Consider the following 15,017-nt stretch of genomic DNA (forward strand, 5'->3'; position numbering starts at 1 on the left):
AGGTGGCTTCATGGGCCTTGTTTGTGCTGGTTTTCCTCTTTTTCTTTGCATATGCACAGCCAAGAGACATTTTAGGTCAATATGTACATATTCGTAAATATACGTAAATACATTCAATACTAAATATATAAAATACATTAAATTGTTGCCTACTCCCCACACAAGCACATTCTGCTATTGATTCTTCCTATCAGAAATATTTTCTTAATTAGTCAGTTTAAATCTTCCTCAACTCAGGGGTTTTTCCAAAGTTCCCCACTGTTGACTCACCTGAACTCCAGGTGTTTACTGCTACAACAGGTAAGTCCAACAACCAAACATCACAAAGTGAAAAACTCACCAAGAAAGGGCAAATGAACCATAAGAGACCCACCAGGGCAGATGTCCCTGAAGCTGACAAAGACATCTTAAAAAAGAGATCGATTTTATAGTTCATGGATTTTTTTCCTACAGTAAAACAGATTGATTTTGTTGCTCTTTCAGTTTATGTTGGTTAAAGCAGAAACCCAAGGCTGAGCCCCTTCCCTGGCACTGGGTGACTCAAACAGGCAAGGTGCTGGCTGAGGAGCCTCTGGGGAGGCTGATGCTCCACTTCAGGTTCAAGCAACTGTCTTGGACCGTGCCTCAGTTTAATGATTAAATCGAAAATTACTCTTCCCTATTCTCCAGAAACCCACGAGGGTGATTGTGTAAGAGGGTGTTCGTGGTGTGCACAAACCACCAGCAAATTTGCTTTGTTTAAAAGGGAAAGAAGAGCAAGGAAACACCAAGGCAAGGCCAAGACAAATAAAATGGTACAGACAGAATGCCCCAAGGAGCTGGGGCAGGCAGTGTGCTCAGTGCCCAGCACAGCCACACTCTGCTCTGAGCCCCGTGGGGACTGGGAGCTCCCAAAGCAGGCTCAGATCAGCAGGACACCAAAGTGTAGCCTGCTCCCTCCTTAGGCTCCACACAGGCACTCTGCAAGGTTTGGGTAAACATCTTTGGTAAACTTTGGACACCACAGCAACGTCAAGAAGGATGACACTCATAAATCAGCCCTGCTGGCAGAAGAAGAATCTGCTCAGCTCTCTCAGACAGAGCATCGCTCTCAGGATTTGCAGCAGACACTGAGTTAAGCTGCATCTTTGGTCTTATGCTAAACCACCTTCTTGCCAAGGCTAAAAATTGCTCCATGGCATAATCACAAACTGAGGCAGAAGAGCAAAGTAATAAATTTCATTCCCATATAATAATAACAAGTTAGGTTTCCATAGCACCCCTCTTCCTCTCGGATCCAAGAGGACATTGCTGACTCGCCTCACTGCAGCGGCTCCGTGCACGGGGTTATGTAACCCACACAGCCACTGCTCTGGGGCTGCAATCCAGCAGCTCAGCTTCACATGGACACAAGGATCACCAGCACACGAGGGAAAGGCAAGGACTGAATTCTCCACAATGCTGCTGATCCATGCTCTGCTCTGGTTGGAACAACGAGCCCAAGCAGTGACCTGCCCCCACTTTGTCACCCAGCCCAGAGCCGGGAAAACAGATGGGAAAATCACAGCCTGGGGTAGCTGTGGTCAGAAAAGCTCCTGGGTCATGCACCAAAAGACAAAACAGGTCCCTTTTCAGCTCAGTCATGCTGGGATTGCTGCCCAGTTGTGCCAACAGCACCAGCCCACGCTGGGCACTGCTCTGTCACTGCTCTGTGTCACTCAGGTCAGGAACACAAAGACCCCAAGGCTCTTCCCAATAAGCAGAGTGTCTGTCCCATCCCATCTATCAAAGGCTAGCAGAGAGCTCCTGTTTTCCAATAAACTCAGGCTGGGGAGCAGGGCAGGGCAGGCGTGGGGACGGAGGAGCAGAGCTCCCAGTCCCTGCTGTCCCCAGGCACACACAGCTGCTGACTGCATAAGCTCCAGTCTTCCTTCCCAACATTTTCCACACCCTCCTGCCAAGAGAACTCCGAGAGCTGCCTCCTGGCCAAGCAGAGCAGCCCTGAAGAGCACAGCCTGCACCCACAGAGTGACCACGAGGGCTGAGATCCTCCTTCCACCCCAGCAGGGCAAGCGGTGGCTCTGGAGCACATCTGGAGCACATCTGGCATTTTGGGTGCTCCACAGGGAGGGCAGCTGCCCAGCTCCTGCAGGGTAGAGGGATGATGCTGAGGCTGACAGCAGAGGAAGGGAATTGTAGAATCACAGAATGGGTTGGCTCAAAAAATCAACCAGATCCACAGATCCACCCCCTGCCATGGGCAAGGACACCTTCCACGAGACCAGGCTGCTCAGAGCTCCATTCCACCTGGCCTTGGATACTTCCAGGGATGGGAAGAGGGAAGGGAAGGCACTAGAAACAAGACAATCATCTTTTGTCCATGCTCAGCCTGGGCTGTAACTCCAGAAAGCATTTTGTACTCATGACTGGTGTTCCCCTATAAAACAAAAAGGCAAATCATAGAATCACCATGGTTAGAAAAGACCTCTGAGATCACCACCTCAGAGGTCTGAGCATGGATTTCACATCTTTTTATTACATTCAGAATCATCAGACATTAAGACATCTTTGTGAAGCATTTGTGTCTTTTTTTTTGTGAACTTGGAGCCCCAGCTCCTACATTCAGCTGAATTTGAGCAAATAAAAATTTGCATCTGTTTCTTGTGTGTTGGGCTGGGGTTTTTTTGTTGTTTTTTTTTTTTTCCTTTTAATTTCCTGCTGTGTGAAACAGGAGGAGCAATAAAATCAAACCCTTGGAAACAAATGACAACTGTTTAGTGGAGTACAAAGAAATCCCAATGCCTTCCTAGGCTGTTTATGCCACAGCTACTCCATGCACAGGTAGAACAGGCTCCAAGTCCAGACTTCCTCACTTTTATGGGTTTAAATTGGATCCCACTCAGTGTTTAAGGCCACTGTTGAACTGCTAACACATTCTGAAGCATGGCTAACACCAAATGGATTATTTTTCACTCACATGTGAAAAATTCCGTATCTGGTCCTATAGTATGTGGCTCTACATCACACATCTCTACCCTAAAAAGAAGCAGAAAATACACTCAGTCTTTGTCCTATGAGAAGTGGTGGGTTCCTGTGCCTCCTGGAATCACAACTTTAAATCATAATCTCTACATTTTCCCTCCCTTCTATCTTGTTGAAATCTATTATTCCTCTGTATCTCCTCAGTGAGAGATACAGATGCTTCCAGATGTTTCCTACATGGGATTTCAGGCTCAAAACACAGAAAGCACCAGCATCTGGCCTTCTTTTGTTTCTCTTTAATCTCAAGATTTATGAGAGGTAGCTGACTCATGTTTGGGCTGGCAGAGCTGGAGACTCTTGTAAGAAATTTCATCCTTGCTATTTTACTAATTAAGATAAGTTCTCCCATTTTTGTCTGAGTTGTTGGGGATTGACTAATGTGAGAAAAATATAGATTTTTCCTGAATCTTAAGCATGTGAAAGTTCAGACACTTCCTTTTCCAGGGCCTGGCCCAGGCACCCAAAGGTAAAGGTGCAGATATATCAAATATCCCAGCTCTGCTCAGCTCTACCAGATCATCCAAGCATCTCCTCTCAGAGGGGAGCTCCACCCTCAGCACCAGGCAAGAAATCCTGCACACACCAGGGCTACTGTGAGTTGTTAAGTGTGGTTTTGCTTCACATACCCCCATTTCCTTTCCAGCAACAGCACCAGAAAAAATACTGAGGAGAGAGTCTGTAGCTGAGGAATTCAGTGAATGATTAACTCCATCCTACCTATTAACCATTGCCTCCATTCCCTCACGCCTCCTGGGAGCCCCAGTTCTGGGCAGCAGAGCTGGGCCAGCACCTGATCCCCAGTGACTGCTGTGCAGAGTCCTCAGCTGATGTGGATGGTCCTGCCTTGGAGTTCCAACCCATTAAGTGCAGTAATGATTAATCCAGAACCCCAGCACAGGTCCAGGATGAAATGCTGCTCCCCTTGTCACACCAAATGAATCCTGCAGCCTGGAGGTCACCACGGAGGGACCTGCAGGGACACCAGAAGCAGGGCAGCTCTTCAGGCAGGCACAGGGATGCAGTGACCAGCTGCTGCTGCTACTCCCACTCTGAACCAAAGCACATCCCAGCCGTGCTGTGCTGTCCCTGGGACCAGGGGATGCAGCTCCACCACCCTGCAGATGCTCCAGGGGCAGCTGGATCCACCAGCAGCCCCAGCCCATCATTCCACCACAGGACCTCCACATCACAGCAGCCCCATGTGCAAAGCCACGTGTTTGTCACACTCAGCTGCACCTCAGAGCACAGGGAGGACACAAACTCCCTGTGTGACCTCAGGCACCTCCCTTACTCTGTGCATGGAGCTCCTACAGCCTTACCCAGCTGAAAAGCAGGAAGGAGAGGTTCAGGATGGACAACAGAAAGAACTTCTTCATGACAGGGTTGTCAGGCATTGGAAGGGGCTGCACAGGGAGGTGGTGGAGTCACCATCCCTGGAAGTGTCCAAGAAATGGCTGAGGACATGATCTGTGGTGACCTTAGCAGTGTTGGGGGAATGGTTGGACCCAATGATCTTGGAGGGTTTTTCTGTTATTCTATGATTCTACTGTCCCACAGCCTGTGAGCCAGCCAGAATTAAGACTCCAAGAAGTTAAAAGAAACAAGTGCACAAGCAGAGCTGCAGCCAGGAGGAAGACTGAAGCCACTCCTGCCATCTCAAACTCCAGCGGGAATACTGAAATAAAACCACATTCCTCTCAGGAGCTGCTCCCTTGCACTGGACACAACACTGACTTCCCAGCTGGGGCTGGGATGTCTCTGTTTGGGAAACTGATGGTTCTGCCCTGAACAAAAAATACAAGTTGGGCAGAAAACAAAACTTCACTTCTTTTCATATGTTTTAAAAGCAGAATTAATGGTTTTCCAGCTATAGGAGCACAGTGGGACCCTGCTGGCTCCTGCCACTTGGGATGTCCTTCCAAACACAAGGTTCTGTTTGGTTTGGAGGATGAGGAAGAAGAGGCTGAATCCCAAGCAGGGATGGGAAGCCAGGAGCATAGGTACCAATGAACCTGTCACAGTGAGTCCTTATCTCTATTTTGCTGCCCCAATGTTCAGCCTGAAGATTCACCTTCCCAAAAGCTGCCATGGGATGTTTTACTGCCTCCTCACAAGGACAGCAGAGCACCAGGACAGCAGGAATCACAAATCCAGAGCATTTATCCAGCAGCCAAGCACTGAAGCACTTCACAAGCATCTAATTCCCATAAATAACCAGGACAATACTCTTGAGAGGCAAAAAAACCTCAGTCCCATGGCTCAGTCAGGGAGAGGGATGCAGAGGAATCCCTGACAGCACAGCCCACAGCACCAGGGTCAAACTGCAAACAAAAGCAGCAGTCCTGCTTCCCCCTCCGTGTTCCAGCTCTTAGACAACACTGCCCCCAGTAGCTCAGCTTTCTTCCCAAACCAAGGTATGCACTGCACTGCCCTGACCACCGAGGGGAGGACACAGGGAAGCTCCTCCATGGCTGCTGCAGGATCCAGCAGCTTCCAGGAGCTGCACAGCAATCCAGGAAAGGGAGCAGCTGCAGAGGAGTTGTGCTATCAGAGCACTCACCTGTGAGAGGAGGATGCAGAGCTGGGCTGCCCATCCTCAAAAGGGGAGCTGGCCACACATTGGACTCAGTGAGCTTGGGGGTTGTTTTCCAACCTGAATGATCCTGTGATTCCATGAAAAGATCCTCTGATGATTACAGAATGTCTTTCCCAAGCAGCCAGAGTGGACCTGCTCTAGGGAAAGCTGTGGCTCCTGTGGGAGTGGGGGCGCTGGGAGATGAATTTCCAAACCCTCCAGTTCTCTCTGAAGTTATGGGATCAAGCTACAGACTTGGATGTGTGGGGCACTACACATAAAGCAATGCAAACCCGACTTAATACCATTTAAATTTGTGCCTGGATCAGATGCAATCTGTGCATGTCATCAGAAATTCAACCACCCAAGCCAGTGGCACTGCTACCTCGACATCTCACTGTCCTGCAAGCATTGGAAAGGCACTGATCTTTCCAAGTAATGGTTAATTACTGGATATAGGGAGGGACAAGAGGGAGCACACTGAGGGCTTGGGAGTCCGGGTCCAGCTGTAGGGCTACTGAAGTTATTGTGTTATATGAAACACGGATTCAGGAACCACTGATGCTCCTGGCAGTCCCTGCAGAAAACAGGGTGTGTCCACCCTCTCAATTAAACCTTGGCTATTGTCTTAGGTCAACCTCGAGTGCCACCCAGCGAGCTCAAGCTTTGTCTCCACGGTGCTGTCTGATCTCTGCTGTGCCCTACACAGCTTTCCTGCACGCAGGAGAAGCACCTTTCCTTTTCATTTTCCTTAAATAAAGCCCCTCCTTACTGCTGTGGGAACACAATCCACCATAGACACCAATTAAAGTGAATTTTCTTAGCACAACTCAGAGACTAACAAAGCCTAACCCTTGGCCTCTTCTAGCTTTTGTTTTCCCACCTCAGTTTTGTCTACTCTAATTTTTTTGATCCAAACTTTGCCCAGATCCATTCAATCAGAGGTCGCAGAGCTCAGTCTATAAAGCCACTGACTTCATGTTTTCCCTCTGTAGGAGTAAAATAATGTTCCCACACTCCAATAGAAACCTTTGCTCTGCACAGATTTAATTCATTACTTATGAATCTCTGGCCAACGCCACTCTGCTCATGGCAGTGGCTCTCTACTTCCAGTCATCTCCAGAGTCTGGCAGGACAGGGAATCTTCTTGCTGTGTAGTGAAGGAGCTGAGACAGGATCCTGACTAATGGCTTCAATAACTCCCGCTTATGTTAACAGTCCTGTTCCAGAAAATCACCCAGGTAGCAATAATGAGCTGTCCTCTACAACTGCTTCACAGAGCTTTGGGCAGGAGCCAAGACATTTTCCAATGGAATCTCTTCTCCCAGGGAATCACTCTGCACTGTATTTCAGATAAGCACTGTGTTTGGCTTTAAGGAATAGGAGAAGATTTCTTTTTAAGTGTGCTGTGCTTAGGTGAGAGGGCATTTCTGGGGACACAAATCACTGAGGAGTCACTACACATCCTGCTGGAATCATTTAGGAGACTGCAATGGCAGCAGCTTTGCCAACCTTAAAGGCAAGTGCCCATATTCCAAGCTGATGCTTCTGCAGGATTGCCTGGGTCAAGAGCAGGTCTCAGGTAAGAGCTGCCCTTTTGCTGTGCCTGCACCAATTTGGGAAATCCCAGAGCTGGTACAGCAGTAGGAAACATGGAAGGTGCCAGTTGATTGCTCTTTCCATATCCAAACTCCTCCTTTGCAAGCTCACTCTTTCCACAAAGCTTTCCAACCCTTTTTTTCATCTGGGGAGGGGTGAAACCCAACTCTGCTGAGGGCCAGCTCTGCACTCCCAGCAGCAGCACATGGTCAGAGCTCAGAGCCTTTCACAGGTCCCCCATGCCCCTGGGACCTGCCTGGGGGTGACAAGGCAGTCACCACCCTAAAAACCCTGTCCCACTCCTCTTTTGGTAAGACAGCTGAAGCAGGGTGTCTGAGGGAGCACAAAGCATAGCAAAGAGGAGGGAACGTGGCTGAAACACTTTTCTGAGAGGCTCCACTCTGCATCCCATTGTGGTTTCCAGCTGTTCCCTCAGCTCTCCAATCCCCAGGAGAGGAAATGTGGCCCATGCACTCTGCTGGGAGCACGTGGCATGGAACAGGGCCGTGATTCTTGTTCTTATCACCCCACAGAGGCTCTGGCAGCAGCTGCTGAGCGTGGCTGGATGGTTCCCTCCTGCTCATGGAAGGGCCAGCACAGAAGAAAAATATCCCTGTGCCAGGATGGGCATCCTGCTCTTGGGAATGTGGCATTTGGGAGCAGCAGAGGCAGGAATAGAACAGCTGGATTTTCCAAGCCACACGTGGAAAGGCTGCTTTCAACCCTAACACACACCCAGCCAGCTGTGAGGGGAGCTGGTGAACGGGGAGGTACAAAAATAGGCATTTCTGCAGTTCTTCTTCAAGCAGAATTTTTTGCGCTACAAAAATACACACACACAAAAAAAAAAAAAAAAAAAAAAAAAAAAAAAAAAAAAAAAGTATAAAAGGATCACGTGATTGGTTTTTTTTCTCCAGCTCTCAAAGGGATGCATCCACGTGCTCCCATCACAGTTTTAGGGATCAAGGGATCATCCCCCCAGCTCACCACCCTGGGGCTGTGTCACTGCAAGAACCTCCGGGACAGCCCCAGATGCTTTCACCAACCTGCCCTACAAACCAAAACCCTCAGCTCCAGCCCGGCCTCACTCCACCCCCTTGCCGAGGCGTGGTTTGAGACAGAAACGCGCAGCTTTGGCCAACACGATCCGGCTGGGCTCTGCTTTCCCAGGCTTAGCTGTTCCTCGGGTTCCTCCCTCCGGAGGACTCAGCCCACACCCTGGGTCCTCTCTGCAGAGCCACTCCCCAGGCACACAGAGCCTGCTTAACCCATTCCCAGCCGGAGCAGAGCAGCTGGGACAGGGGGGCACAGGACCCCATGTGAGCCCCCCAGGCCGGGGAGAGGCACCCGTGCCTGTTCCTGCAGGGAAAACTCCTGCTTCGCCTCTGGATCTGCCGAGGTGCCGTCCCTGCCAGGGCTGAGGTGCTGCCAGGGGATGTTGCAATGGAGCTGTGAAGAGGCCATTGCTGGGGGGATCTGCAAGAACCAGGGAATCAGCCAAGGTCTAGGTTCAAAGGGACCTTAAAGCCCATCCAGTGCCACCCTGGACATCTTCCACTGTCCCCGGTCGCTCCAAACCCCGTCCAGCCTGGCCTTGGACACTTCCAGCTTCTCTGGGCAACCTCACAGGGAACAATTTCCTGCCAATATCCCATCCAGCCCTGCCCTCTGGCAGTGGGAAGCCATTCCCTGTGTCCTGGCACTCCATGCCCTTGGCACAAGTCCCTCCCCAGCTCTCCAGCAGCTCTCTGAAGGACCAGAAGTTCTGGCCAAGGAGGTGGGCACAGGCTCTGGGAGGGTTACAAACCCCACCCTGGAAATGTCCCTTCCAAAGCAGTGGGCCCATCACAGACACACAAACTGCACTGCACAGAGCCCAGCACACAACGAGCTGCCAGCTGTCACCAGGAGAAACAAGGCCATGCTGTGGTGGCCAGGGACAATTTTGGATGAATAGGAATAGGCTGGCTCAGATCCAGACTCAGTGTCACTGCAGACTGCCCTTCAGGCTGTGAGAATGGAGCTGCTGCAGGCTGTGGCTGCAGGGACAGTGAGCACAGCTCTGTCCCCATGGTCCTCCAGAGCATCTGCAGTGAGAAAAGAGCATCCACCAGCTCCCAAACCTGCACTGCCAGAGGGCACCCACAGCCCCAGCCTGCAGGTACAGCAGGGCCACGCTCCAACACCCAGAAATGCCGTAGGTGGGAGATCTGTTACCATGCAGTGAATGAACATCGAGTCCTGTCACCAACCCAGCCTATCACACTGCCTGAGCACTGCTGCTAATTGAATTCAACATGACAGCAGGTTAAACAGAATCACACAGGACCATATGCCACGTCTGAAACTTCACTGCCGAGCTCAGCTCCAGGAGGTTTTTCCAAGGCCTGATGCCAGGAAGCCAAAGAGATTTACCTGTTCCTAACCTGGGGGCAACTATTTTGCTGTTAATGCAGTAGAAACAGCTGGCTGAGGAATTGTTATAATTATCTGTGTTTTGCTTAAGTGCACGTTATCAAAAATGATGTTATCTTTCAAGGGAAAGGAGGAGCTGGAAAGTTGAAGAAGTTCAGCCTGCAGAGGAGAAGATTGCATGGACAGCTCACACACCTAAGAGTGTCTGAAAGGGCTACAGGGAAGCCAGAGAGGGACAGTTCATCAGGACCTGTAGTGACAGGACATGTGGGAATGGGTTCACACTGAAAGAGGAAAAACTGAGGTTTAATATACAGAAAAGATTCCTTGCTGAGTGCGTGGGGAGGCCCTGGCACAGGGGGCCCAGAGGAGCTGTGGCTGCCCTGGATCCCTGGAAGTGTCCCAGGTCAGGCTGGATGGGGCTTGGAGCAGCCTGGTCTAAAGGAAGGTGTCCCTGCCAATAGCAGAGAAGTGAAATGGAGATGCTCTTTAAGGTCCTTTCGCACCCAAACTACTCCAGGATTCTGTGATTCTATGACAGAATCTCTTTACCAGTCACAGTTCCTATAAATACATTGCAAATGCTACAGCTTGCACGTTGTTGATGCTCCTCCTGATGACAGCTACCCTTTAAATAAACGTGAATGGCAGCAATCACATGAGTTTTGCTTTTTGTGCCCTTTGCAAAGCAAAAAAACTAACATTATGTTTCAATTGACATTTTCAGTTTTGGCAAACAGAGATGCCAACTTCGCTTCAGTGTCTAAGTAAAGAACAGTGATTCTATATGAAAAACAGGCTCACTCCTTACTGCAAAGGAAGGCTGGGAAATAAGGGCTGGAGAGGTCTGGTGGGACATTGTCAACCTCCTTTGGGACAGGCAAGTGACTTTCAGCTGAAGGGGAGCATGGCCAGCAGCTCTGCAGCCACCACGGCTTTCCAGCCTTGGAGCCACATTTCAGCAAGGGCTGGAGAGAAGGGAGGGATGGTGGGGAGGGAGAGGAGGGTGGTTTGATGTGAGGGGAGAGAAGGGTGGGCTGCTGAGCAGCAGCAGCAGCAGCCATTCCTCTGAACAGAACAGCAATAGCGCCGTGAGCACAGCCCCAAAGCGGAGCTGCCAACTTTCCACTGGGGAAATTTTCTCTTTAAGCCTCACAGCAACTGCCTAGAATCATGCTGTTGTCACAAGTGCTGTGTTCCCCAAAAGCCACCCATTCCCCACACTGCTCCATGCACTCTCCTCATGTTAAAAGCAAGATCCAAGCAGCTCCCAGCCCACTCCACCCTGGCACTGCAATGCACAGCTTTGCTCCTGAGCTGTCCTTTTTCCCCTGCTCACTTTGTTACTCACTTATTACAACTCAGATAAATGTTTGGGGACATATGGAGTAAATAAAATACAAAATCAAGCTGAAATGAAACAATCAATCAAAGGACAACAAAGCTTGGAGGAACGGAGAAAGGATGATGCCGAGACACGTTATGGAAACCACAGTGTGGAAAATGCGGCATGACAAGAGATAAAACAAGGAATCCCATTAAATGGGATAAAAGGCAGAGGAGCATTAACAAACCATATGAGTTCTACCTTCTGAGTGGTTTTTGTTTAAACCTACTCTTTGTGAAAGCAGAATGAAAGCAGCTGAGTGGAACACAAGCGACCTGCCAGGGGCTCACCAGCAGAAGAGCAGCATCAGCCCTCACTTCCACTGCAACAAGGAAAAAGAAACAGAAGGAGACCACCAGGACACTTAAAAATATCAGGAAACACGGAAAAATCAGTGCAAACAGTGCACAGGAAAAAACACACCAGGTGTCAGAGGAACCCCAGAGGGTTCCACCAGCAGCTCATCCTGCCTTGTGGGGCTCCAAGGTGTTTAATTACAATTCTTTATTTAACCTGCAGGGTTTTGTCACTACCAGGATTAGTAGGTTTGGCCACACTAAACTACAAATTACAAAAGTGAGACATGGGGATGCTGCATGGGATTATTCAATTGCAACTTTTGCCACAGAGCAGAAGCACCTTCAAGTCCACCTCTCCATGGATGCCTGCTCTTCCTGGGCTGGACATTTTTTTAATACACTTTGAAAGACCACTAGAAAAAAAGTTTTAATTTTTTGAAAGATTCTCAGTCATGGGAACAGCACTGAGACTTCTCTGAAGCTTTAGGAAAGAGCACAATAAACAACCCAGCCCATTCTGCTCTGACACAACACCACAGAATTGCCTCCTTGTTCACATTCAAACTATAGCTACGAGCTGCTTATGGGACTGGTCCCTTCCACAGGCTGAAAGAATCTCACTGGCAAAATATTTATCTAGCACCTCATTTGGGCCTTTTTCCCCCCTCCAAAATTTCATACAAAAGAGAAACACAGCCTTGTTTTCGCTGGGATATGGCTTCCTACAAGAATGACATTCCAGGCTGTCTCAATTTTTTCTAGGAGCAGCAATAGAGCTATTTTGTTTTTGTGGCTGGACACTACTGTACAGACACTGTCTGTGGGTTTACCTGAATTAGATTTTAATTTAACCTGGAAATTTCTTTCCCCTGATAGCTTTTGAAGACATCTCAAGCCTTGAAAAGGCTTTTCCTGCATCACGTAATAATATTAAAATCTACCAATCGTTACTGACTCCTGAAATTTAAAATACCAGACTGCAGGTTCCTGAATCATAGGATCTGTTTATTTTAAGGTTTATTTAGGTGAAGTCACCGGCTGGGCAGTGCAACCCCAGGGCTCACTGCCAAATCCACAAAAAACCCCACTGGGTTTTGGATGAAAGTTCTGACCCCCAAATCTGCTTCTGCAGGAGCCTGGCGACAGCAGAGCTCCTGTGATCCCAGCTTCTCCTTCTCAGCCATCCACAAATACTGTTCCATGCTAATGAGGAGAAAATAAAAGAACTTTCAACTCTCATCCTTTTGCACCAAGATCCTCATTTCCACTTCAAACCTGCCACGACACTGAAGATGTGTCAGAAAGAATCAGTATTTGCCAGGGCGAGTCGGAAAGCCTTGATGAGGTTTATTTCCAGTCGAGGGATGAAATGAGCGATGAAAGCTCAAGAAACAGCTCAGGCTGAAATAAGTGCGAACAAAATCCAGTAGCACTGAGAGCAAAGCACTTGAAAAGAGATGGATCAGAGCATTCCTGGCATGGAGGGGCTCAGAAGTGCAAATGCTGCCACTTGTTGCTCCTCCAGCTCAGTTGCGCACTGCGGAATATTCGGAAAAACAGACTTGGCTCCAGCTTCCAGCCAGACCTTGCGTTACACTTCAAGAACCTGACTCTGGAGATGGGAAGGGGCCAATATTCCCGTTTGGTCTGCCTGGAGACTGCTCCCAGCGAGGTCTGCGGTGTCTGCAAGCAGCAGAGCCCATTTCCTTAGTGATTCTTTGGATGGGACATTTCCCTGTGCTCCTGGGAACAGCGCGCCCGCGGTTGGCATTTATTTCCTCCAAGTTGCTCCATCTAAAACGTGGGATAAGAGAGGAATTCATTTCCTAGGCCTCATTTCTACAGCCAGAAATACGGAATTGCAGTTGCTGAGTGCAGCTGCAAGCGCACGTCCGAGAATTTTGGCGTTGGGAATTTTCAGAATTCGGCCGCTTTCATTTCAGAATAATTGATTTTTTAAAAAGGAGTTGTTGAGGTATTAAAAAATATTTTTTCCTCTAATGAGAGACTATATAAATGTTATTTATCTATCCGTGTTCAATAAAGGGACTGTGAAATTATTGGGCAAAGCCACTCGGAAAACCTCCCTGAGCCATGAGCCAGAGTCCCTTCCACCCCAACAGGAATGAATCTGTAATACACTCTTCACCATTATAACGAGACTGGGTGCACCTGCATTCTCTGCCACCATCAGGAGGCCAAACAGGACAGGAAACCTGAAAGAAACCCACTTCAGCCCATCTTACCCCAGCCCTCAGAACAGGACCAGCACACATTTCCAGCTGACAAAGATGATCACAGCCTGAACTCCAAACACATCTGGAATCAGAACAGTGCCACTAACACCATCCATCACTCCAGCAGATTTCCCCTTCCCATGGTTTTGTTCACCTGCATGAGGTTTATGTCCCACTTCCATCTGTCACTGCACATCTAATCCAAAACATTCTGGGAGGTTTACAGCTCAGCGCTTCCGAACAACAATAGCACAATCTCAAACACTTACTACCAAAATTAACAACCACAGAAACACATTGTAATAGCCCCAGATCCTGAAAAAGCCAAATGAAGGAGTGATCATCACAGCCTTCAGGAGGATGCTCTACAGTGACCACTGATCAGCCTCAGCAGCTGCAGATGCGCATCCCAAACCAACAACAGATAACAGAAATCCAGAACCTCTTTAATAAAAACCAGTCTTTTCCAGTTAGGGACTTTCTGCAACAAACAATGGCTGGTTTGTTTGCAAAAGTATAAATATATCTAGCAAGAAAAGAGTTGGAAAACACCTTGGCTTTTGGATTTAAAGATGTGAATATTTTCCTGAGGTTAGTCCAGACACAGTCTGCAAAACCTACAATGTACATTTACTGTGGTACTCCACAACTTCTGCAGTATCTCTGTATTGATTTTTAAAACTGGAAGCTTAGTTAAGAATATAGAAATAGAAAAGCAGATCCTTAACGCAGTGAAACACCAGCAGAAATTAGTTCATGTGAGATTTATCCACCACATCGGGCCCCACGTCATCTCTCTTACATGAATCACTCGGTGCTTTTGTCTCGTCAAGAACTGAAAAGTTGCTCCCTATGGAAAACCAAACTTTTCCCCTACGTCTGTTTTTTGCGTCACGCAGTGAGTTCATTCCAGTGACAGACACATGGACCACTGCAGTGCCCCTGAACGGAACACGCCTGACTGACTGCCCAAAACAGCCCCAGCAGCCAGGCACAAAACACATCTGTCATCCCATCGCAGGCTTCCACCCAGAAATGTTTGTTACTTGTTAGTTTCATGTTTTGGATTTGTTAAGGAGTGTTTAACCCCCATCCAACCGCTCGTTCCCGCACACCCTCCTCCTGTTATTCCCCAAGAACTTCCCGAACCAAAACCCCTGGCAAGAAAGCTCCGGAGCCAAATTCCCTGGCGTGGAACCTCCCGAACCAAATTCCCCGGCACCAAACCAAATTCCACTCGCAGAACCTCCCAAAGCAAACTCCCCCGGCACCAAACCAAATTCCACTCATGCAACATCCCGACCCAAACTGTCCACATAGAACCTCCTGAACCAAACTGCCCCACACGGAACCTCCCAAACTAAACGGCCCGCGTAGAACATCCCAAATCAAATTCCCCAGCACCAAACCAAATTCCACTCACAAAAACTCCTGAACCAAACTCTACTCACGGAACCTCCCGAGCCAAATTGTCCACACAGAAC

At 48.7% G+C, this 15,017-nt stretch overlaps 1 protein-coding gene across 1 annotated transcript in view; it reads right to left on the reverse strand.

Annotated features, from left to right (window-relative positions):
- PKD1 (polycystin 1, transient receptor potential channel interacting) overlaps positions 1-15,017 on the reverse strand; it is a 74,250-nt gene that overhangs the window by 58,520 nt on the left and 713 nt on the right.

Source organism: Erithacus rubecula, assembly GCF_903797595.1.
Source record: "Erithacus rubecula genome assembly, chromosome: 17".
NCBI classification, from domain to species: Eukaryota; Metazoa; Chordata; class Aves; order Passeriformes; family Muscicapidae; genus Erithacus; species Erithacus rubecula.